This window comes from Anser brachyrhynchus, assembly GCF_964034855.1.
Source record: "Anser brachyrhynchus genome assembly, chromosome: 2".
In the NCBI taxonomy this organism is placed as follows: domain Eukaryota; kingdom Metazoa; phylum Chordata; class Aves; order Anseriformes; family Anatidae; genus Anser; species Anser brachyrhynchus.
The window spans coordinates 79,159,914-79,183,467 of NC_137695.1; the positions used below are offsets into that span (position 1 = coordinate 79,159,914).

At 36.9% G+C, this 23,554-nt stretch overlaps 1 long non-coding RNA gene across 4 annotated transcripts in view; it reads right to left on the minus strand.

Annotated features, from left to right (window-relative positions):
• Positions 1-23,114, minus strand: part of LOC308190460 — a 34,085-nt gene extending 10,971 nt beyond the window's left edge. The window contains exons 1-7 of one of the 4 annotated variants that reach the window (XR_013947212.1): positions 23,046-23,114; positions 21,367-21,439; positions 16,063-16,197; positions 15,474-15,602; positions 14,352-14,432; positions 12,867-12,928; positions 10,905-11,147 (exon numbers count right to left, since the gene is read on the minus strand). This is a non-coding gene — a long non-coding RNA (uncharacterized lncRNA). Of the gene's footprint in view, positions 1-10,904; positions 11,148-12,866; positions 14,433-15,473; positions 15,603-16,062; positions 16,198-21,366; positions 21,440-23,045 lie in introns of all 4 variants that reach the window. The other 3 variants (XR_013947214.1, XR_013947213.1, XR_013947215.1) reach the window with 3 other exon arrangements.
• Positions 23,115-23,554: the final 440 nt, after the last annotated feature.

Sequence of the window (23,554 nt, forward strand, 5' to 3'; positions counted from 1 at the left end):
CGTCAGTAGGGGACTGGGAAAAGAAAGAAGGTCTTTAACTTTAAATTTTTGCTAAAATAGGTCATCAGTTATTCACATCTGCATGAAGCTAGCGGGCAGATACAAAAGCTAAGATTAGTCTGTTATATGCAGCAGTACCTACCATTTCTGCTTTCAAATCCTGATGAGAGGTAAATTAATCCTGTTAACTATTTTGTATCATAACCTGGTATATAGTTAGAAAATCTACAGGGAAGGAATTCATTATAACTTTTTAAAATTTTGAAAAACAATAATAAAATTATAAGAGATTAAAAAACCAATTCAAATACCTTGTACTGCAAACGTACCAATAAATAAATAAACATTCTTCCATGAAGAAGAGCTTGCACTGAAACGGATTAGGTCCTTCCTGACTTTTATAAAACTGTCCAGACCCAAATGAAATAAAATCACTTAAAGCTGAAAAAAGAACCAACTGTCAAGCCCAGACCTCAGGACCTACTCTGTTCCCAGGAAGCTTGTTCAGATCTATATTTTGCACAGAATTGTTGCCTCAGTGAAAGACCATTACAGTCCTCTTTCTTTTTCAGTTGTGTTTTCCTTCTCTAAGTGTATTGTTTCCACTTATTTGTGTATGTGTACTGAGGCTGCCAAGTTTGCTTAAACTCACGCTTAGGCAACTATTAAAATAAATATATGATGTCCTCCATCCCACTAAATAGCAGCAGTTGAAAGAAACAAATATGTATAATTCTGGATTCATAGCATATGAGCCTGCGCATACACATTATACAAAACTTTTAGTTTTGTGATAGTTTGTTCATCCTCTTCTGAGTTTTGCATAGAATATTAAAGTGTAGTTAAACTGCAAGGCAGTTATGCACAACCAGAGTTCAAAACTGTATGTGCTGTTTACATAGTAGACTATCAACACACTATTATTTTGATTTTTTTTTAGTCAGAAAAAACAGATCACTTTCAAAGGTCAGTACTAGAGAATGGTCTTTTAAAAAGGGAATCCCAATTTTTCACAAGCATCAATACTCTTCTTATTCCTCTGGCAGACAGTGACATTTTAAGCATTTTTTAAGCATTTAAGCATTCCACACTTCTGAAAATCAAAAATATTTTAATTATAAGAAGTAAAGGATATAATGCTTTGATTTTTGATTTGTTGCAATAGATGGTTACATGTTGTAATAGATGGTTACAGGCTCTTCAAGAAGGACAGGCAGGGTAGGTGAGGTGGCGGGGTGGCAATGTATGTGAAGCATGGGCTGGACTGTCTGGAACTTCAAGTTGGGGATGGCAAAGTTCAGAGCCTCTGGGTAAGGATTAAAGGACGAACAAATAAAGGGGATGTCATTGTGGGAGTCTATTACAGGCCACCTGGCCAGGACGACAACGCTGATGAATTATTCTCTGCAGAACTAAGAGATGCCTCAAGATCAAGTCCCCTTGTCCTTATGGGGGATTTCATCTTGCCAGACGTCAACTGGGATCACCACACGGCTGACACAAGCAAGTCCAGGAGGTTCATAACGCACCTAGATGATAACTTCTTGGTGCAGGTGCTAAGAGAGACAACTAGGAAAGTTGCCCTCCTAGATCTGTTGCTGGAGAACAGAGAGGGTCTTGTGGGAGATGTGGCAATTGGAGGCTGTCTCGGTCATAGTGACCATGAAGTGGTTGAGTTTAGAATTTATGGTGACAGAAGGAAAACTGTCACCAAAACTTCAGCCCTGGATATGCAGAAAGCAGACTTCAGGCTGCTCAGGGAACTAGTCAGCAAGGTCCCCTGGGAAACTGCTTTTGAAGGCATTGGCGTCAATCAGTGCTGGTCAATCTTTAAGCACTGCCTCCTAAAAGCACAGGATCAGGCGATTCCAAAATATCGGAAGTCAGGCAAGCGGGGCAGAAGGCCGGCCTGGCTGACCAGGGATCTTCTGCTGGAGCTTAGGCAGAAAGTGTACGGCTGCTGGAAGGAGGGTCAGGCGACGAGGAAGGAATACAGGGATGCTGTTTGTGTTTGTAGGGAGAAAATTCGTGTGGCCAAAGCCCAACTAGAGTTGAAGCTGGCCAGGTCTGTGCGAGACAACAAAAAAGGTTTTTTTAGATATGTTAACAGAAAAAGGAGAACCAAAGAAAACATAGGTCCGCTACTAGATGGGGAAGGTCTCCTCACAGACAATGACATAGGCAAAGCAGAGATGTTTAATGCCTTCTTCGCCTCTGTCTTCAACACTGATGATGGGCTTCGGGACCCTGGGTGCCCTGAGCGGGAGGACCATGACTGTGGGAATGATAAACTCCCAACCGACCTTGAACTTGTGCAGGATTTGCTGCTCCACCTGGATCCATACAAGTCCATGGGTCTGGATGGAATTCATCCCAGGGTGCTTAAAGAGCTGGCTGATGTCATCGCGGGACCTCTCTCAATTATTTTTCAACGATCTTGGGAATCTGGAGAGGTCCCATTGGACTGGAAGCTGGCAAATGTGCCAATTTTCAAGAAGGGTAAGAAAGAAGACCCTAGCAATTACAGGCCTGTCAGTCTCACGTCAGTGCCTGGTAAAATTATGGAGAGGATGATCCTTGAAGTTATTGAAGCGCACCTGGGGGACAATGCAGTCATTGGTCCCAGCCAACTTGGTTTCATGACGGGTACATCCTGCCTAACAAATTTGATTTCTTTTTTATAAGATCACCCATCTAATCGATCAAGGGAAACCAGCTGATGTGATCTTTTTGGACTTCAGCAAAGCTTTTGACATGGTTTCCCATAGGATCCTACTGGACAAAATGTCCAGCATACAGCTAAACAAAAACATCATGCGATGGGTGAGCAATTGGCTGACAGGCAGGGCTCAAAGGGTTGTGGTAAATGGGGCCACATCTGGCTGGCAGATGGTCACTAGTGGGGTCCCTCAAGGCTCCATTTTAGGGCCAGTCCTCTTCAATGTTTTTATAAATGATTTGGATGTAGGACTAAAAATGTTTTGAGCAAATTTGCCGACAACACCAAACTTGGAGGAGTTGTGGACTCTGATGAGGGTGGAAAGGCCTTGCAGAGAGATCTGGACAGATCGGAGAGCTGGGCGATCACCAACCACATGAAGTTTAACAAAAGCAAGTGCCGGGTCCTGCACCTGGGACAGGGCAGCCCTGGCTATACGTACAGACTGGGTGATGAGACGCTGGAGAGCAGCCCCGCAGAGAGGGATCTGGGGGTTGTGGTTGACAGCAAGTTGAATATGAGCCAGCAGTGTGCCCTGGCAGCCAGGAGGGCCAACCGTATCATGGGGTGCATCAAGCACAGCATCGCTAGTTGGTCGAGGGAAGTGATTGTCCCGCTCTACTCTGCGCTGGTGCGGCCTCACCTCGAGTACTGTGTGCAGTTCTGGGCACCACAGCACAAAAAGGACACTAAACTGTTGGAGAGTGTCCAGAGGAGGGCGACGAAGATGGTGAAGGGCCTAGAGGGGAAGACATATGAGGAGCGGCTGAGGTCACTGGGCCTGTTCAGCCTGGAGAAGAGGAGGCTGAAGGGGGACCTCATTGCACTCTACGACTTCTTTGTGAGGGGGAGTGGAAAGGCAGGTGACCTATTGTCCATTATCACCCGTGATGGGACCCGTGGGAATGGTGTTAAGCTGAGGCAGGGGAAGTTTAGGCTAGACATCAGGAAGAGGTTCTTCACCGAGAGGGTGGTTGCACACTGGAACAGGCTCCCCAGTGAAGTAGTCACTGCACCGAGCCTGTCTGAATTTAAGAAGAGATTGGACTGTGCACTTAGTCACATGGTCTAAACTTTTGGGCAGACCTGTGCGGTGCCAGGAGTTGGACTTGATGATCCTTATGGGTCCCTTCCAAGTCAGGATATTCTATGATTCTATGATTCTGAGGATTTATATAGCAATAAAACACCCATTTGGAAAAAAAAAAAAAATAACTTTAACATAGCTAAATTTGTTTAGCTTATCTAATGTCAAGTTTTTATTCCCAAAACCAAAACCAGAAATAGACAAAGATATTTGTTGGATTTTGGTTTTTCTTCTCAGGAATCATAAAACCACTCACAAGATAAATAGAATAAATTCCCAAGAATCTGCATACCTTTGTGAAATAGGTACTATTAAAGAGGTAGCAATGCAGATCAGAAATTAAGGGATTTTTGGAGGAAAAAAAACTAATACTAAAGTAAAAAGTGCAAGTAGCAATTGCACTGATTGTTAAATATTTGACAAATACGCATGCAGAAAGAAGTGTATCTACCTGATATCCTAATGCAGTAAAAGAAACCAAAATCTTTTTAAAGATTTAGCAATTAGCTCATACTGTTCTTATACCTGCATATCCATTGTGCAATTAAGGTATAAAATAGAGAATATTATATAAAATAAAGAACATATATTGCAATCAATTTTATTTCTCAAAAATAGTAAGAATCAGTAGCTGAAAAAAAATGGAATTAAAAGCCTATATATCAGTCATACATGGTGAAAATTATTTATTTATTTATTTATTCATTTGATCATTCAAGGTTTTCTTCAATGAACAGAACATGATAAAATTTCCTGGAGAATGTCAGTGGAAAGTGGTGGAATCTTTATGCTATCTCGGCTTTTCTCTGTCCCTGGAAATTTCCTAAGCCAAGTTCCCTGTAACACCAGATAATTCATGATCAAACAGGGTAATAGATAGACAGGAGAATGAGAGGTGAGCAATTGTTTGTTCTTAGTGTTTACTTTTTTTTTTTTTTTCTTCTCCAATTTTTATTTTTCATCTTTGGGAATATTTTTATTTACTTGCTGTTTTGAAATTAAAGTAGCTTCAGATCATTCTACGTTCCTGGTACATAAGAGAGAGAGAGAGGGAGAGAGAGTGCAGCCAGCAGATATCAGACACCAGGTGAGGTCTAGAGAGGGACTCTCTCTACACTCTGTATCTGGAGAGCTACTGGATGCTCCCAGATTTCCATCTTGTAGAAAAAGGTAGTGGCCGATCTTGTTACCTATCTTCCCCTTAGTCCTAACACATGGAATACTTCATGTGACAAATTTTTCTGAGATTTCTCTGCAGTAGTGTTTTATCTCAATCTTTGTTGCTCTGTCTCCCTGAGAATCTGTGGTAGAGAGCTTTATATGTTGTATCCCTTTAAATGAAATATAAATATCCTTATCTGATTAAAATGTTCTGCTTTGTTTTACCTGGTGGTTTTGACAATGACATCTGTCCAAAGTCTGCCAGTATGATAGATGTCAAGCATAAATCATGTTATCTTGCATTACCATTTATCTTAGAGCGATACCTTGCCATATATTCTCTTATAAGATGGGAATTAGACCCCTGGGGATAAACATAGAATGTGGTTCCTATTTACATCACTCACTGGAGAATTTCACTGATACATCAACCCCAGATCTGGCTTGAAACTTTGCCAGCACAAAATAATGATTGAATTAATTCTTACTGTTAAAGATCTATTTGTTTGTGTGCTGTGGGGAAGAAAAAAAAAAAAAAAAAAAAAAAAAAGAGGCTGGTAAACTTTTTCTTTGAGATGATTTATCCACTAGAATTCACCTTTACGGTACTTTCTTCTGATCTGCATACAAGGGCAGAGGACTATGAACCATTATACTTCGAGTGAAAGGATCCCTTATGTAAAAGAGGTTACAACATTAAGTAACAGTACGTGGAATCAGATATGTATTTTCCCAATTAATCTGTTCTAAAAAAAATGGTCAGATATTATAGTTGTTAGTTGTGCTGCTGTTGATAGGTTTCAGTATGGCTTCTTTATCCTCCACACAGTTTCTGCACTACACCATTTAGAATTTTCTTTGTTCTTATTACATATTTGTTGTGCTTTCTCTCTCTATGCAGATGGATAATGATAGAAGTGCACACAGTGAAAGACAATAAAGGAGAATATATTACTCTGAGTAAGATAAAGTTTCATAGGATGAGTAGAAATAGTAATTCTCATCTGTGGCAAAAGTATATTTCCACCCTCCCCGTGAAGACAAGATTACAGACAAAGCCTGACCCTAAAGTCCCAGTTTTGTTCTGAGATCATGAGAATACATCAGAATCTCAGCCTACATTTCAAGGGAAGGTGATTGTCTTTGTGGAGAAAAGCTTAACAATGTGAACTTGTAGTGTCTGTTCAGACAGACAGTGTAAAACATACACCTGAATATGCACAAACCCCCAAACTATCATAATTACCATAGACTCCAGGAAGGATACATGGCAACACTAATGCTTAGACCTCTAGTCACTATAAATACCAAATAGAGGCACATATTTAAATGTTTTTTGAAAATAAAAGAAATAGAAATGTTTTCCTGTGTTTTAACATTACGATTCTTATTTTCCTTTTAAATAAGGTAGTTCTTAGCATACTACTACTGTGAAAATTCAGTCCCCATCCTTTTAAGTATTAAATGATGAATAGTTGAACAGTAAGTCTGATTTTTACTCACATCTAAAGTCACCACTGTACTTGCAGGGAACTGTTCTCTGCTTGTTCATCACTCACCCACACACCCCTTCCCATTCTCTAACTCCGCCCCCCCCCCCCCCCCCCCCCCCCAAAGTGGTGGGATTCAATTCAGTCTGCTGTGGTCTTTGCTAGTGACATCACCTCGAGCATTAGACCCAGGGCTCCGATACTTGATTAGATTGCATCGTTCTGGTGCCACTCCGCTCCTGGGAGACATTTGAATTGTACTGATGCTTGAGAGAACAGAGGTCTCTCTAGGGAACTTACTGGTTTTGTTATGTGCAAAAGACTGAGGTAAGGAAAGAAAGACTGTGAAGAAAAAACATCTATCAGTCTTTCCATTCTGTAGCATCAGAGAGATCATGTAGATAGAAAATTGTGAGGAAATAGAGGGACAATCGCCTATAAAATGTGGTAATGAGCCAACAGCTCATTCCAAATTTACACACAGACCCAAGACAAACATTATCAGGAGGGATGGGGATGCAATTTTACAGCACTTGAGGAATGAACACAGGGCAGCTAAAAATAGTCCTGGAACAGTACAGTGATTTAATTTTGATTAAGGTAAGTTTCATCAGAAACTTCCTCATGTCTTGACCTTTAGGCCAGGAGACAAGGAAGAACTGTGGTTATTGTCTTGCTGGAATTCTGAACTGGTTCCCCTGTGAAGTTGAAACAGTACACTGAATTTTAGCACAACTAGAAATTTTGAGGTACAACCACTGTGGAAGGGTTAGAAGTCTGCTTTTTCTGTTATGTATCAGCAGATGGTAAAATAAATAAAACAAAACAAAACTACACAAAACAAAATTAAATTAAATTAAATTAAATTACATTAAATTAATGTTTGCAGCCTTAACATGTTTAAATGAAGCCAAAATAATATTGTGTTTGGCCTCAGTTTAAATGATATCTGAATAGTTAAAAACTTCAGCTTCTCTGAAAGTCTGAACTCAGGTATGTTGGATTTACAATATATATATTTACAGAAATGGACATACCCTTGGAATATGTGTTTCTATACTTTTTGGAAAATATAGTTCATGGTTCATTCAAAAATAAAGTGAAATATACATTAAAAAAAAAAAAAGTAGTAATATGTAAAAATGTTTTACTCTTTTTGGATTCTTTCGTGTATTCTAGTAGCTTTAAGAAATCCTATACCTTAATTAAATCTGCACTACTACAGAAACTTCCCAGTACAAAAAAGACAGGGATCTCCTGGAAACAGTCCAGCGGGCAGCCACAAAGATGATACGGGGCCTGGAACATCTTTCCTATGAGAAAAGGCTGAGAAACCTGGGTCTGTTCAGCCTGGAGAAGAGAAGACTGAGAGGGGATCTCATCAATGTGTATAAATACCTGAGGTGTGGGAGACAGAGGGATTTGGCCAACCTCTTTTCAGTGGTTTGTGGGGACAGGACAAGGGGCAATGGCCACAAGATGGAGCACAGAAAGTTCCACACCAACATGCGAAAGAACTTCTTTACAGTGAGGGTGATGGAGCACTGGCACAGGCTGCCCAAGGAGCTTGGGGAGTCTCCTTCTCCGGAGATATTCAAGGCCTGCTGGACGCCTACCTGGGCAACCTGCTCTAGGGAACCTGCTTTGGTAGGGGGGTGGACCCAATGATCTCTTGAGGTCCCTTCCAACCCCTATAATTCTGTGATTCTGTGATTCTGTGAAATTTTCTTCTGTAGTGTCCAGAATGTATTCTGATTTTGCACTATGAACATATTACACTCTAAGCCATGATAGCATCGTGATTTCAAAAAACTATGACTCCAGACAGAAGTCTTGGCCCCTAACTTTAGCCCTTCCAAAATTAGAAGGCTAGACTATTTAAGTTTTCTAATCTGCTTCTGGGCTGAAGATAGGTTCCTTGAGACTTCGCTAGTAAGGGAATCCTGGTAATTCAGCCAAGAAATCTAACTTCTATGCAGCTATATTTGCTGAAATGAAACTGCATCTTTTTGTTTCCATGAAGTCACTAATTTAAAAGAAAGATGAGACCAAAGCCTTTGTATCTTTTTATGGGGAGTACTCTTTGATTTCAGTAGCTATTCCAGTAATTAAAGAAATGAAATTACACCGAAGAATGACGCAATGATATAAGAAAGAACTGTCTACCATAAAGCTTAAAATAAGAGGCCAAATTGCTCTTTTTTCACAATACAGCTATACTCTCATGGAAGTAGGTGATAAAGAAAGAACTGTAATTTACCATTTTAAAGAATGACAGGAGAAATAAAATCCATGTATTTCTAATATTTTAAAGTTAGTTTAAAATTCAACAATAAATTCTTTGTGATCAAGGAACAAAACCAACAAAGTCTATTTAAATATATATGTATATATATAATCAGATTTATATTAACTAATTTCCATAAAGTAGACTTTTAAGGAAGATCACTCATATTTTACAATTACTATATTCAGTGAAATTTCTGACAATCAAAACTACCTTGCACTAGACTACACCTATAAATCCAAACAAAACAAAAGAACAAGCAACTCATGTTCTCTCTCAATTAAAAAAAAAAAAAAAAAGTATTATAAACTGGAAATTATATTGTATTAGTATGCTTAAGTTTTATGTGGTGGTAGCAATGTTGAAGATCTGATCATATTATAGGTAAAATATTCCAAATCTTTTCAAACATTAAACTTCAAAACAGAGCTCTTAACAATTACCTGAAATTACTGCTGAGTTATGTTTCTCTACAGAAATGTCTAATTCCTAATACAAGGCAAGGAATGTCACATCTCAAAATGCATGTAATTTTTATCTATGTCATAAATTATTTTTTAAACTTATACCTTTTTAAGAATTAGAAAGAAAAAGACCCTTTACAAATAACATTTAAGTTTTCATGCAATTGTTACCTTAATTTAACTGTTCAGCCTGCTGGAAGTTCCAAACCTAATGTGTGTGCCAGGTGCTTGTTCTGAATAAAACACATTAAACAACCCACTGAATTGGGGAAGGAAGGCTGCTTTAGTTTTGTTCCCTATAACTTCATCCCCTTTAAAAAATAAATCTATTTTAATTTTAGGGTTGCCTGAGATCAAGTTTAATGTTGTACTCTAATGTAAAAATCAATTATATTAAAATGCTGTGGGTGAGTCTGCAGAAATGGGTGAAAAAGCCTGCTGTTTTGCAAGCGAGTCTGGCTTATCTGAGTTAGAAACATAATTTTATTGTTTCGGCAAAGATACAATCAGAGAATAGAATGGTCATGCTTCAGTAAAGGCTGAGAACTCATCAAGTCAAGCATCTTCTCAGGTTCACAGTTCCTCTCCTGTGGCCTGAGGAATACAGTAGTGTTATTCCTTCCCATTCCTTGTATTTAGGTGTTTTACAACTTCAGATTACACTTTTTTTTTCCCTTCTGCAACCAATTGTAAGGCAGTAAAAGGTTAGCTTTGCCATCTGTTACATCTCAGTCATACAAGGTACTGACATTGGGATTCTGCTCTTGAGCTCATGTTGTTAAACACAGAGCCATTGGATAATAAATTTATCACTATTTATGATCAAACTAATGATGAGACCCTTTTATTCTCCATCTAGGTACCTAGGTCCTATCAAGTAGGATCTAGGACACTTACATCCTTTCACTGGCTCATCCCAAAGACAGTAGAAAGCTGGGTTTTCTGCATATCTGGCCATAAACACCTGAGGACCTCCCACTCTAGAGCTGGATGTGACTGATCATTATTTTCTGTCTGATGCAAAGTCCAGGTAAGAGATTTGTTTGTGTCTAGTTGTAATGTACTAACCCTCTTGATACAACTAGGACTCTTGGACTGACCGAGGAGTATTATCATTACTGCTATTATTACTATTTTTTTATTATTATTATTTCTCAGTATTATTTTACTTTCACATTGACACTATCTGAGAGGTGTGAGGTGAATAGCTGGAAATGATTAGATTTAGCACTGATAAAGCAGTTTGCAAGTTATGGTTAATCTGAATGAAAGGCTTTAACTGTGAACTGTACGGTGAATTGTATCTAACCATAAGAAGTTGACTGCATTGAAGATCTGAGATTCATTCATCCAAGTACAGTATTATGTAGAGATCTACATTGGAATCACCCTAGGCTCCTTTTCTTTTGTCAGTTTAGAGATATAAATGCTTCCAGGAAATAATTTCATGCTATAGTAGATGCTTAGTTGCAGATAAATCATGCTATTTCTCTTCATTGACATAAAAATGGCTTTATTTCAGTAAATATAATAAAACACGTTGCATGAAAACATGCATTATTTTTCAGATATTTGAGGATATGTTATTGCTAACATTCTAAAATAAGTTAGAATTCCATATCCACTCTGTAGAAATTACTTGACCTATGTAACTCCAGTTGTGGAACCTGAGAGAGATACTGACGGAGAGACTTACCTGTTTGGCAGCCAGACGTGGACTCAGGAAAAACAGAGACAGTTACTTTCCTGTTAGGACAGCAATTAATGGTGCCAGATGAAATACTTTGTTCAGATGACTTGAACAAAGTTGATAGGGAGGCTTGAAATCGAAAAGGTGTCAGATTTCTCTACTGTTTGGTTCTTTGAAAAACACAAATAGCAACAGCTATTCTGGTAATTATATCCTTATGCAATGGGAGGCACCAGGAGACACTATATCCTGAAAGGAAGAGGAAGACTGTTTCATAAACTATAGAAGACCTAAGATTGAATCTGTTTAGACATTTTTAGATTAAAAAAGCTAGTTGACAGAATACAGCAGAAAAGAACATAGACACTCCCATGAAGAAAGTATGTCATTTATATAGTTTTATGCATTTCCGTCTTCCTAATAGGGATCCATGGCTAGCACACAAAAGAGGAAATCTGTCTCACTGACATAGGTGTCTGATAAAAATAACTCCCCAGCTCCTTCACTAACTCATACCTGCAATAGCTCTAAATTAAGTCACTACTAATTACTGTAGTTGAATTTCTAAATTTTCTTTCCAGACTATTTACTACAGATATCAGTACTTATTACAAATGTTAATGGCGCTTTTCTCACCTTTTATAATCTTCAACATAAAGTCAATACATTTTCTCTCAGATATGAAAAACAACAATAACAAAAACAAAAAATTAATGATTTTTAATGATTCTTTTTCTTAGAATCTATATTTATACTGAAGGAGGGGAATATAATATAATATCCTCATATCGCATGCCACTTTTGTCATAAAGATTTCTTGGAAAAGTATAATTCATTAATACTCTAAGAGTTTTCTTGAAGGTGCTCTTTATGTGGCAGTTTTTCTACATGTGATAGAAATACTTTAACAGGCATTTTTTTTAATTGTATGCCTATATAATTTTTCTTCAGTAACAGGTTTAATTTATTGTTTCTCTCTATAGATTTAGGTGGATTTTGCTCTATTCTATCTCTTAAAATCTGTAGATCAGATATTTTTTTCTTCAGTGTTGTTGACTGTTCTTTTTTCTCCCATAGCAAAAAGGTGGCAGGGTATTTTTAAGTTTTTCCACAACTCTCCCCCTTCCTTAGCATTTAATCTGATCTTATTCCCTTCCATCAGACACAGCAGAGTATGCCACTTCCACATGAAGTGCCCATAAGCAATGAATGAATTCTCTCTGAAAATCCCCAGTAAGTCAAGATCAGCTTCCCATTCTGTTCTGAAATCCAGACACATGGATGTCCATGATGCATTTCAATGTGTGCCTCCAGCTCCTTGTGAAAACACAAAAATAACTCACCTACGTAATAAAATGATCTGAAGCATTGCCATTACTTTTAGAAATCTACATTATTTATGTTTCTCTATTGAAAAAAAATGCCAGGGAAGAGATGAAGACTTTGAAGAAATATTTTATGATTTTTTCTTGCAACACCAGCATCCCAGTGAAAGGAGCAATTTTTGGAGACAGTCTATGAAGTGACAAGAATATTGTCATTGACCAGGATCATACTGTCCAAACACTTATTGGAAAGACCTTCCCAGTTTCAAAGAGCTTAAAGTATAGCAAGAAGTAACAACTGCAGACAGTCAACTGGAAACACGCAAGAAAATGAGAGACAGTGATCATGGTACAGCAGAAGTTTTACATTTCCATGCTAAAAAAGATATCTCTAAAATGAAATGTCTCTAAGAGGGATTTAAACTACAATAAAGCCAGATGTTTACAGACTATTCTACTAAAAAAAAAAGAGGTAATATAACATTAAACTTAAAAATGAGAAGACAAACTTTTCCTTTTAAACACGACTGTACAGAGATATTTCAGGAGGCCTGGGAATGAAGACAGGTAGTACACATTTGATATAATGAACAACGCAAACCCAGCAGATAAATGGTAAAAAGAGAAGTCAAGACAGACTTACTTAAGCAGCATTCCAAAAAAGGATATTTGAAAATCATTCCATTCTTAATCCAGGGAACGGTACTGCAAGGAAATAACAAGCTGTCATTTTATCAATGGCTGAAGCTGAAAAGCAGTATACAGAAAATCTGCAAGTATTAACAGAACCTTGATTTGTGGATGATGAGATTTGCCAAAATCAAAGACGATGCCAAAGTAGGCATTGAAGCATGAAGTGAGGTGAGGGATAGCAAATGGGTTTGACGAAATGGAGAAAAGTTGAAGTGCTAGATGTTTATGTTGGAGAGATGCACTGAGAATTTAAGATTTACATTTGAAATATGGAATTAAAGCAGTACACTGCCTGCAAATAATTCAATAGTTCATTTAAATCTGTATCTTTCAGTGAAGTTAACCTGAAAAGACATAGAGAATGAAGAGCTGTGACTGAACTCTAGAAAACACATACAAACTTGAAGAAATAAAAATCCTTTAGAGGACATACTAAATAGCAAGTGACTAAAAACTAGGAGGAGAAGCAGGAAAGGTATCAGAATTGGAAGTTAGCATAGCACAGAGGAGAATGTCTTGTGGAGAATATGGTTAACTGCCAAAGATGGTTGATAGCAAGAATGAATAGGGTGGATAGAGTACAGTTCTTGAGATCTGGCTTGGAAAAGAACATTTGAAAGTCCGGTGGTTTGTTTTTTTTTTTGGTTGCTCCAAATTCAGCCAAGAGAAGGATATGAATGCTGGCCTGAATGAGTCCAGGAAGAAAATGAAGCAATTTTTGTCTAGCAGCTAACCAGACAAATATAATGATCAGCACACTCAGAGAGGTTACTACATATGAGGATGAGATGGGAGTAGTTTTAGAGACCCAAACAATTTCAGGTATGTTGGGTTTTGTTTTATTTTATTTTCTTCTTTCGCCTGTGTGTTTAAGGTGGGCTTAATAAAATTAAAATAAAAAATAAAAACAAAAACAAACAAACAAACAAAAACACCATTAATAATAATAATAATGCTCTTCATTATTATTCATGCCCCTGAGAAAGGGATGAATAAAGGTGTGGAGGGAGGTGTGAATGCTTTAAGGTCAGGAGGACACATGGAGAAGAGCTGGCACGATGTCCCTGCTCTTGTGCTGCTTTCCAGAGCAGCAACTGGCAGATTCTGGATGGCCCAGGGGCATGAGGAGCATCGGGGGACTTGTGCTACAGCTGCTCTAAGTAGCTCTCTCTCTCTCACACCACTGCCAAATGTGTTCACAGCCGAGAGCACAGAGGAGGTGATACCCGCTCCTTGCTGCCAGGTGGTGAGAGGTGCGAATTGTCAAACTGTTGAACTTTATGGAGGGTGGTCTAGACACTGACAGAGATCTCCACACCAGAGCTCTCTAAAAAATATGCAGAGGTTGTGTATTATGAGAGAAAAGCCAAAGGGAAGAGCAGACAGTCAAGGATTTGGAGGAGGAGATTACAGCCAAATGAAGAGTAATAGATGCCTGCTTATTGCGATGTATTTCCAGCGTGCTGCTCAGAGCTCCTGGGATTTCAGCTCTGTCATTCGCGGAGCCCTTTGCCATCTGCACAACAAATGGTGTGAAAAGGTGTTTAATTCAAAGTGGCAATCATATAGAACAGTGAGTAAACGATGGACCCAGCAAGAGAGAATGGCTGGGTAAAATCATATATTTTTACACTTTCCAAAAGTTTTAAGACAGTTGATTAATGTTAAATCCTCCTTGAAATTTCACTTGGTACTGAGCTCTATAAATCATTTATAATCACTCTGAAAAAAAGCTTCATTGTCTGATACTACTAGTGTTGATTTTGTTCCTTTGATTTTGTTCCTTTATCACCCCCAAAATAAGAAAATAAATGAAATTGCATCTCTTCTCATTCACATGTAACTCTGTAAACATGTGGTTTCTTTCTGATATTTATTTTGCCACTTACTGCTGAAAGTTAAAGAGAAGAAACATTATATTCTGTCCAGAGGATATAATAAATTAGAGCATGCATTTGTCTATATTTCACATGTAATCATAGACATCACTGAATATATTTCACTGTATTTGCCGTAGATTCCTAAATGGTATCATTCAAGATTAAACCTGACTTTAAATAAATACAAAGATACATAGATACATACACACATAAAAAATAGGCCTGCTGTTTAAGCAATAGAACTGAAAATATTCTCCAGCCCCTTGTGTAAAATTAAACTATATAAAATTGCATATTTATAGCCTGATGTGTAACATGCTTTATCTACTGTAATGAAAATTTTAATGCTGCATTAATATGTCCATTTTTCTTCATATTTTTCAAATTCGTTTTCATTATGCTTCATCTGCATTACATCTTCACCTTTTCAGCATCATGCCACTATTTTAAACCAATTATTCTTAGAACTAACGAAACTTATTGTTTAGAAGTTCATTATTTACACACCTAGCATTTTATTTAATATCCTCATTTTTAGGAGCACTAAGAAGCTCCATTGTCTTAACAAGAATTCCAGTGTAGCTATATGTTATATGTTATGACTGAAAATAATTTTAGAAACAATAACAGAAAAGTAACTCCTGAAGAAATTCTGACATATAAAAATGCCCACTTACTATGAATTGGGAAAAAAGTACACTTCCAAAACTCTCCAGAATCCAGTTAGCAGAGTTGATTTGAAAAGCTCGTAATTATTGTCATCACCCCTCCATCCAATAAGTAAATAAATAAATAAAATGGAGTTGCTGTGAACAGAAGCAAAGTGGAACATTTGGGTGGGGTTGTTTTCTTGTTTTTTAATGTTAGCTGATGAGTATGTTATGGAAAGTGGAACACTGAAAAATTTTTAAAAACAACTTTTTGGAAAAATGAAAATAAACACAAGCCCACTCCTTTGATAGAAAGCTACATATCTTATTATCTTTAAACAATAGCACCTTATTAGATGACTCAAGATGCTTTTAGGAACTTGCATGCAGACTCCCAAGTTTTAAAATCTGAATTTCCTGGTCATCACTGCCATTGATCATCTTCATGTATGACACAAGTACCTGATATTCTGTTAGCTGTGATTATGCAGGACATACCGCATACTGAACATGATGCAGCAGCGTTAACTTATTTTTCATCTTCTGAGCAAAGTTATGAAAGGATAAATTTTGTCAGTAAGTAAAAAATTCATACAGTCTTTAATGTAATTTTTACCTTTTTCATATGGAGCCACAGACCAGCCATAAAAGTTGTATCTGGACAAGCAGAATATCACAGTGCAAAATTTTCATTGGGACCACTAGCTGACGACTTTCTCAAGATTTCTCACTTCATACTCATTGTTTTCACCTAAACATGGCAACAACAGAAAACTCATACTTTTGGTTCTCACATTGAATGAATACTTATGACTCTTCTGAAATACATCTCAAAATGCAGCAGGACTGATACTGATCTTCCAAACATCACTATGTAAACATTTCTGTTCTATACCATGTGCTATGTTTTTCCAACTGACTTGGGCAACTTGCATCTACAGCACAATGACTTTTACAGGAAGTGGCCTCTATCAGGGACAAAGGTGAGCTTACAAATCACATACACATATTTCCCTTCCATTTCTGTGGGTGAACAACAACAACAAATCCTATACCTTTTTAGTTCAAGAAACACTCATCACCTCGACGAAGCATTTGGTCCCTGGCAATAAACAGCTTTAAATTTGGGATCTCTATGCATTAAAAAGGCTTGAGGCACGCTTCAGCACCGTCTGCAACAACCTATATTTTGCCCAATGTATTTATTTGGTCTTGCAGGGACATTTGAATGTATGAGACCATTTGCTGCTTCTTGCTGAGATTGCCTTGTAAATCATACACTTTGTTTTGAGAGGTTTTATAGGCCATTTGTAGGGGGGGAAGTGAGGAGTCAATAAACAGTGGAGCTACATATCTGATGTATGGAAGGGCAAACTGCCTGAAAGCACATGAATATACTACTGGTAGGTTTTGAAAATAAACTAGATTATAAAAACTAACGGTATTGCCAAATAACAAAATAGCAATTAATTTAGCCAATTGTTTGCATTTTTATTTCTGCTAACAGTCAGCTCAATTGAAAAGATGAACTGAACTGTAGAAAAATTCTGGATCACAACCTCAGTCCAGCCATCTAGGTATACAAATCCAAATTAGAAGTGAGGCTTCAGCTGCCCTAAACTCTGCTGCGTTGATTTCTTCACCCTGGAATCTGACTCTGGGCCTGAATTACTTCAACGAAGTGTACTTGTACTTTTCAACACTAATTAAACTGTAAATAGTGCAGGTGAGATGCTTTCTTTCTTCTTTGGGCTCCATTTTAAGAATGGCTACAAATAACATTTTTGGTTTTGTTTTTGGTGGAGGAAGTATGGGGTTTCAAATATTCTGCAGATCACATCAATCTTTAAAGAAAGGGTTGCTAAGGACTTCCTCAGTATTCTTCAAACCATTTTGCCCAGTGGAACAGCTATTTTCAGCTATAAACTGGAGCTGTTATGCTTTCTAGATGATTGGAGATATTTATGTTTTCCAAACAAAAATAGAAAGGATTTTTAATGTGTTTCTATTTCTTTACAAGAAATGTTATAAATCCACATTATATAATAAAAAGAAGTTTCATTTTTTGAAAATGTTTTTAGTTTATACTTTGTAAAAATTTTACTGGGATGTATAAGATCTGATTTATCCTTTACGCCTACAAATGTCAAGCAGAATAGGTCTGTGTCTTGAAAAAGCATATCTGATATTTGTCTGAAACATGTAGCCTGTCTTTTGAAGATATGGGCCTTTGTAGAACAAAATGAAATAACCGTTTTGGAATATATTCAGGAAAGAAGGGTTTTGTGATAGTCTAAGGACATGACTTCAGCGGAAGGCATAAAACTATCCTCATCAGGCAATAGAATGTTAATCTAGCATAAGAGAACAGCATGTTGACTTCTCATAAATCTGCTGACTTTGCTGTTTTCTATCTTCAGATCTATTTTTCCTTGGTCTATGTCAAATGACTGCCTTACAGTAGTAGTGTTAGAATGAAATGATGAATAATCACCCATATTGTGGCACGGTAGGATATGTTAATCTCAGAATACAAGGAGGAAGAGGTGAATGACTTAGAGAGAATGGTCCAAGTCACAAGATGTAGCAAAGGGTTCATATGCTCCTCTTGAATAGGACATAGCTGGATAACTGCATCCAAGAATATGTGGAAATATTTTCTACGTTCAAACATTTATTCTCAGTCATGTAGGTGTTCTATGTAGAACACCTGCAAATCAGTGCATCTTGAGGTTCACTAGCAATCATACAATGTAGCGACAGATGCAGATAGGATTTTTTTTTATCCATTGTTAGATCAGTTTGTAGTCTAGTCCTTTTAGTTCTTTAATGGGGATTTTGGTTTGCTATTTGGTTTGCTATTTTGACAGTTTTTTGTTGTTGTTGTTGTTGTTTTTTTCTTGGCTATTTTACCACCACCAGCTGGGTTAGTCCTGGATTTACTTTTTTCCCTCTTGTTTACTTTGTCTAACATGTGCTTGATCAACTTTCAAAAGGGGTCTAACACCTGTTCTGTGCCTTCAGGATCTCAGAAAACATAATGATTTCAACTAGGCTTTTGAAAATAATCAACCCCCACAGAGGGGCTCAGAGTTTAAGCAGGAATAGATATATGTTCCGAGCTATTTTTACAGATCTTTGACACCAGCTATGTAAATATCTTGGTCTGATCATGAAAGTAGAACAATGGATCTATACTTCTGCATGATCAGAGCCTAAGTTACATTACAGCTTAATATAGCTTTTTCAAGAAGTCCATAATTATTTGCCTCACCTTTATCTTTGGTTGCTTTTGTGGTATGTGACTTGTCATCTAAGCCATGTGGCATTGCTGTTGTTGACTGACTGGATGACAAACTTAGTATACAAGGGGAACGTCAAAGAGATATCTAGATACGAATACTTTTACCCTGCAACCTCATAAACAGCAGACCCTGTCAACCTTCTTGAGAGTTTTACTTCTACTTCAACAATGTTAAAAAAATAAAACTAACCAGAACAGTTCATAGAAATATCTAGGAGAGAAAAAAAGTTCAAAAGATTCAAATTAATATCATTTATTGTTATATGAGCAAACAAATGCTTGTTTTTAATAACAAAGATTTGTTTTAACACAAAAAGGAAGTCCTACAAAAAATCCTTCCTTCCTTCCTTCCTTCCTGCCTTCCGTCCTTCCCTCCTTCCTTCCCTCTTTTCTTCCCTCCTTCCCTTCCTTCCTTCCAAGAAGTTTCTTTTATGAAAGGTACTTTTCTGGCCTTCACTCTTGATTCCATTTCTATGACCCGCCTATCTGTCATACAATGTCCTCACATAAATAGAAAGCTAAAAATGAAATAGCAAATTTCCATATTGTTACTGTCTTTTTTGTCCCTATCATGTTATGGACTTCACTTTCATTTTTAACACTTTTATATTTATGGTTGACATGTTCACTTTCATGCTTAATCCTACTGTTCTCTTCTATTCTGTAAGATGTCGCAATTTTACACATATCTATTCTGACCCTATTTCTAATAACATGATAGTTGTTTAAGACGAGCCTCGTGGGATATATGTGTAGGCTCCTCTGTTCTCTTAACCAAAACCTGTCTGAATTTTCTGTATTCATCTGAAATGGGACTTAAGGGATAAAAGATTTACATTTTGAAGTGTTGATGTTTAGGACTACTAAAGCAGGCAATGAACCTGTAGTACATTTTCAGATAGTACTAAAAGTAGAATAATTAACCCTTCTATTCAAAAGAGGAAATGTTGTTAAGCATAGCTACAGGGAATAAATAAAGTTTTCCAGTCAAGAGATGAAAGTACTGTTGTGCAAAAGGAAGTGAGAGTCTCTTTGCTCTATTCTTGCCCCAAGAAAACACAATGTGCAGGTGTATATTTAGAACCAAACACGGATGTCATATGGTGGGTCCCTCAGGCTGCCTGAGAACCTGCAAACTGTTAAAGAAGAGGTAACATCTGCTTCCAGTAAAACTGCAATGAAGATTGAAGTGGATTAAACCCAAATTTGCTGCCCAGATCTCAAAGGAACAAGTCTAGAAAAAAGGCATCCTGTGCCTGAGGAAATGGCTTAACATCAGCAACTGAGATAGCTCCAGTAATGTATCAAGGACAAAATACAAGACAGTCAAGAGACACAGAAGTTGTAATTGCACAAACTTCTTGCACTTGATGCAGTAGGCCATTCTGAGAATTGTTATACCAGAGAGACAGCTGCCCGGATGGTGGGTAAATCAACAAAAAATGTCAACATACAGTAGCTAGAATATTGTAATAAACACTGAAAATGACCTAGCATAATGCTAATATCAGTCCACTGTTCAAGCTAACTACCTATATTTAATTTTATGTTATATGTATGTAAACATAGTATAAGCAAAACATTAAATGTACGTAGGTAGTTTGAGTAGAAAAGAAAGAGAGGCTGTTTAAAGGCATGAAGATTTTCTCTGACTGGGCTAAGAGTGACATTCTGGCACTCTTTATACCAGTGGCAAGAAAACACAGCAGAAACTATTTCAGTGCTTTTTGCTGGAGTAATCCAGCTCAGGATAACAACAACCCATTCACCAGTCATGCTATTTTACATGTTTTGCTTTTAAGCTGAAGACAAAGTTATAAGAAGCTACTGAAAAATCAAAGGTTTTATTTTTAAAGGAATTGTAGTGTTTATTGGTTTAGGAACTTTGGTTCTAGGGGGAGATTATTTACATATATGCTTCTTAAACAGCATATAATGAAAACAGCACTATATATGGCTTAGTTTACTGTAAGACATGACATCAAGTTTTGTTGGAAATACAAATTAGGAAATTAATAGCATTCAGCAATCTTAAAGCCTAGCTATGCCTACGGATATATATATGTATATATGTGTATATATATATATATATATTATTTTTTTTTTCCTCTTCTTCTCCATTGCCTTTAAATCAGGCTACTTGTACCAGGATTTGCTAGACAGACTTGACTGCCAGGAAGATGGCAGATCGATGGAAATGGACCAAGACAGCAGGGACAGATACTTAAGATCGACCCACAAGTTTTGCTGACTAGTTTTGTCAACATGTAGTTCTGAAAAAGCCATACCAGAGCCAAAATCATTCTGATGTGGGGAAATGCCTTACATGGATGCCGCTTTCCTAGCAAAAGAGGGTTTGCCAGCTTAGAGCATATTCTGCAGGGAAGCAGCAAAACTACTGAGAGAAATTCCTGCTGGTATACATGCTGTCAGTGCTCTGAGGCACTGCTGGCATAGATAAACCAATGTAACTCTAGAGAAAAAGGTGTCAGCTTCTCACTTTAGTTTGCATTTATAGCTCTAGGTTAGAGAGAGACTGAAAAGGCCACTAACACTTGTATGTAAACAGTACTGTTCTGTGTAATTTCTGCCTCTAAAATTATGAGAAATACTTACTGGGTGGTCTCCATTTGGTGGAGTTTGTACATGCATCTTCATTTAAGACTTTCCACTCTTCAATTTTGTATGCCTAGTTGGTAAAACACAGACCAGTGAAAATGCAAAGAATATGTATTTTATATAAAATTTGCATTTAGGAAATTGAAACTTGTGAGATTGAGAATTGTCACCTACTTATTTTAGCAACATTCTGACCTTGAGTAAGAGGAGATCAAATGGCCATTACTGGCCATGTAACGTAAAAGTTGCTCTAGCATGTATCTTTCAAAACAACCAGCTTTTTCTTCTGTTCTGCAATCTCCCTCATGCAGCAGAAAGGAGAAATAAAAGGGTTTTACTGTAACATGGCTTTACTTGGTGTTAGTAACAGAGTCAGTAGGTAGCTAGCCCTAATATTATCCTGGAAGTGAAAATATATATTGAAGAATTTGTAAAAGGAGCAAAAAAATACTGTAAGAATGAAATTATATTGGAACTTCAAAATGAATAGAAAGCTTTTAGAGACTGAGAAAACAATATTACATTGAGTTTTCTTTATTTCCAGAGATCAAGAGCAAAACTCTGAAAATAGTGTTGGAAAACTGTTTTTGTTTGTTTGTTTGTTGTTATTGTTGTTGTTTTTAATTTTTGGCCTAAAACAAGAAATATTGAAATTTGAACATTATAAAGTCTGGATTGAAAAATGTATTACTAGTACTACAGATTAAAGAAGTTCTGATAAACTTCAGAAAAGCAAGAAAGTTTTTAGATTCTGCTTCAGACTACGAGTGCAAAAATGATTGATAGTAAAAGGCAATGTTACTTTGAATTTTGTCAGTCATTATGTACTGATAGCTTCAGGGAGTCTGAGGTCCAGCATTAAATGACTTCTATCTTCAACTACAGAGGTCATTAGAGCTGTGTTGGTATTTTTTCCTGTTTTGGGGTACATTTTCAAGGTTAGAAAGATTTTCCAGTTCTTCAGGAGAGTATTCATTTTGCAGAGTTTAGAGGTTTATTTAATTTACTAAGAAGTCAAAATACAATTCTGATAAAGACAGTCTTGATTTAGGAAGTGTGAGACTCATACGTCATTATTTTCTTATAAATACTGTGGCCACAAGATGATTTATTATTAATGGCTGTGCTTGTTCAGTTCTGCTGCTGCTGCCTCTGTGACATAATCAAGTATTCATCATTGCTAGAATTGTGGGGGGGTTGTTTTGTTTTATTTTTTTGTTTTGTTTTGTTTCATCCTAGTTTTTTTTGCAGTCACTGCAATATAGTCAGATAAACTGATTCTTTAACATTCAATAAAGAGTGAGCAACAAACAGATTTCAAAGCTGAGTAGTTATGTCCTAGTCCAAAAGAACATATATGACATCTCTGACATATCCCCATGGAGAGTCTGGCGTATGAAGGAATGGATGTCTTCTCATGAGACAAAAAAAATATATATATATATATATTTTGAAAAACAAAACAACAAAAAAAAGAACTCCAACTAGAGCTTTACTTGGACCTTTTCAGTTCTACTGATTTAATTGTCTCTGGTGCATCTCCAACATCACACTGAAACTTCCTAACACTTTTCATTCTCTGGATCAGAAATGAATTACATTTCTTTTTAATTTTCACAAAAGTCCAAGAGGAAACATTAATACCAGAATTGACCTTGTCATTTCAGTTTACTTGCTTTTTATTGAAGGGAAGAATAAAATAAAATCTCTTTTCATGCACACTCCTGCTATAGAATGTCCTCCTGAAAAGGGTAAGTTGTACATTTAGACCACTTGTGATTTTACAAGATCAAGGCTAAGTTGATTTTTTGAGTAGTTCTGATTACACTATATTGTGCTAAACTGTTTTGTCTAATTGTGTAATCAAATACAATATAAACCGTCTGTTGTTAGCAGCTTGCAAGTACCAAACAAAAAACAAGAACAGTAACTAATAAAATATGCAAGTACAAATCCAGGAACAGTACTTGGAAAATACAAAAACATTAAGTGTTATTTCAGCCCAAATCTTATCAAATACACATTAAAATTCAGTACTTTACAGATGAAACAGCACAGTACTTTAGTACAAAAAGTTCTCCAAAGTGTCTCCAAAGTAGACACTCTCACAGATTTTCTGTCCTGTAAGAACAATACAGTCTGACCTGATATTGTTCAGCCTCAAGAGCTATATATCTCCTAATTT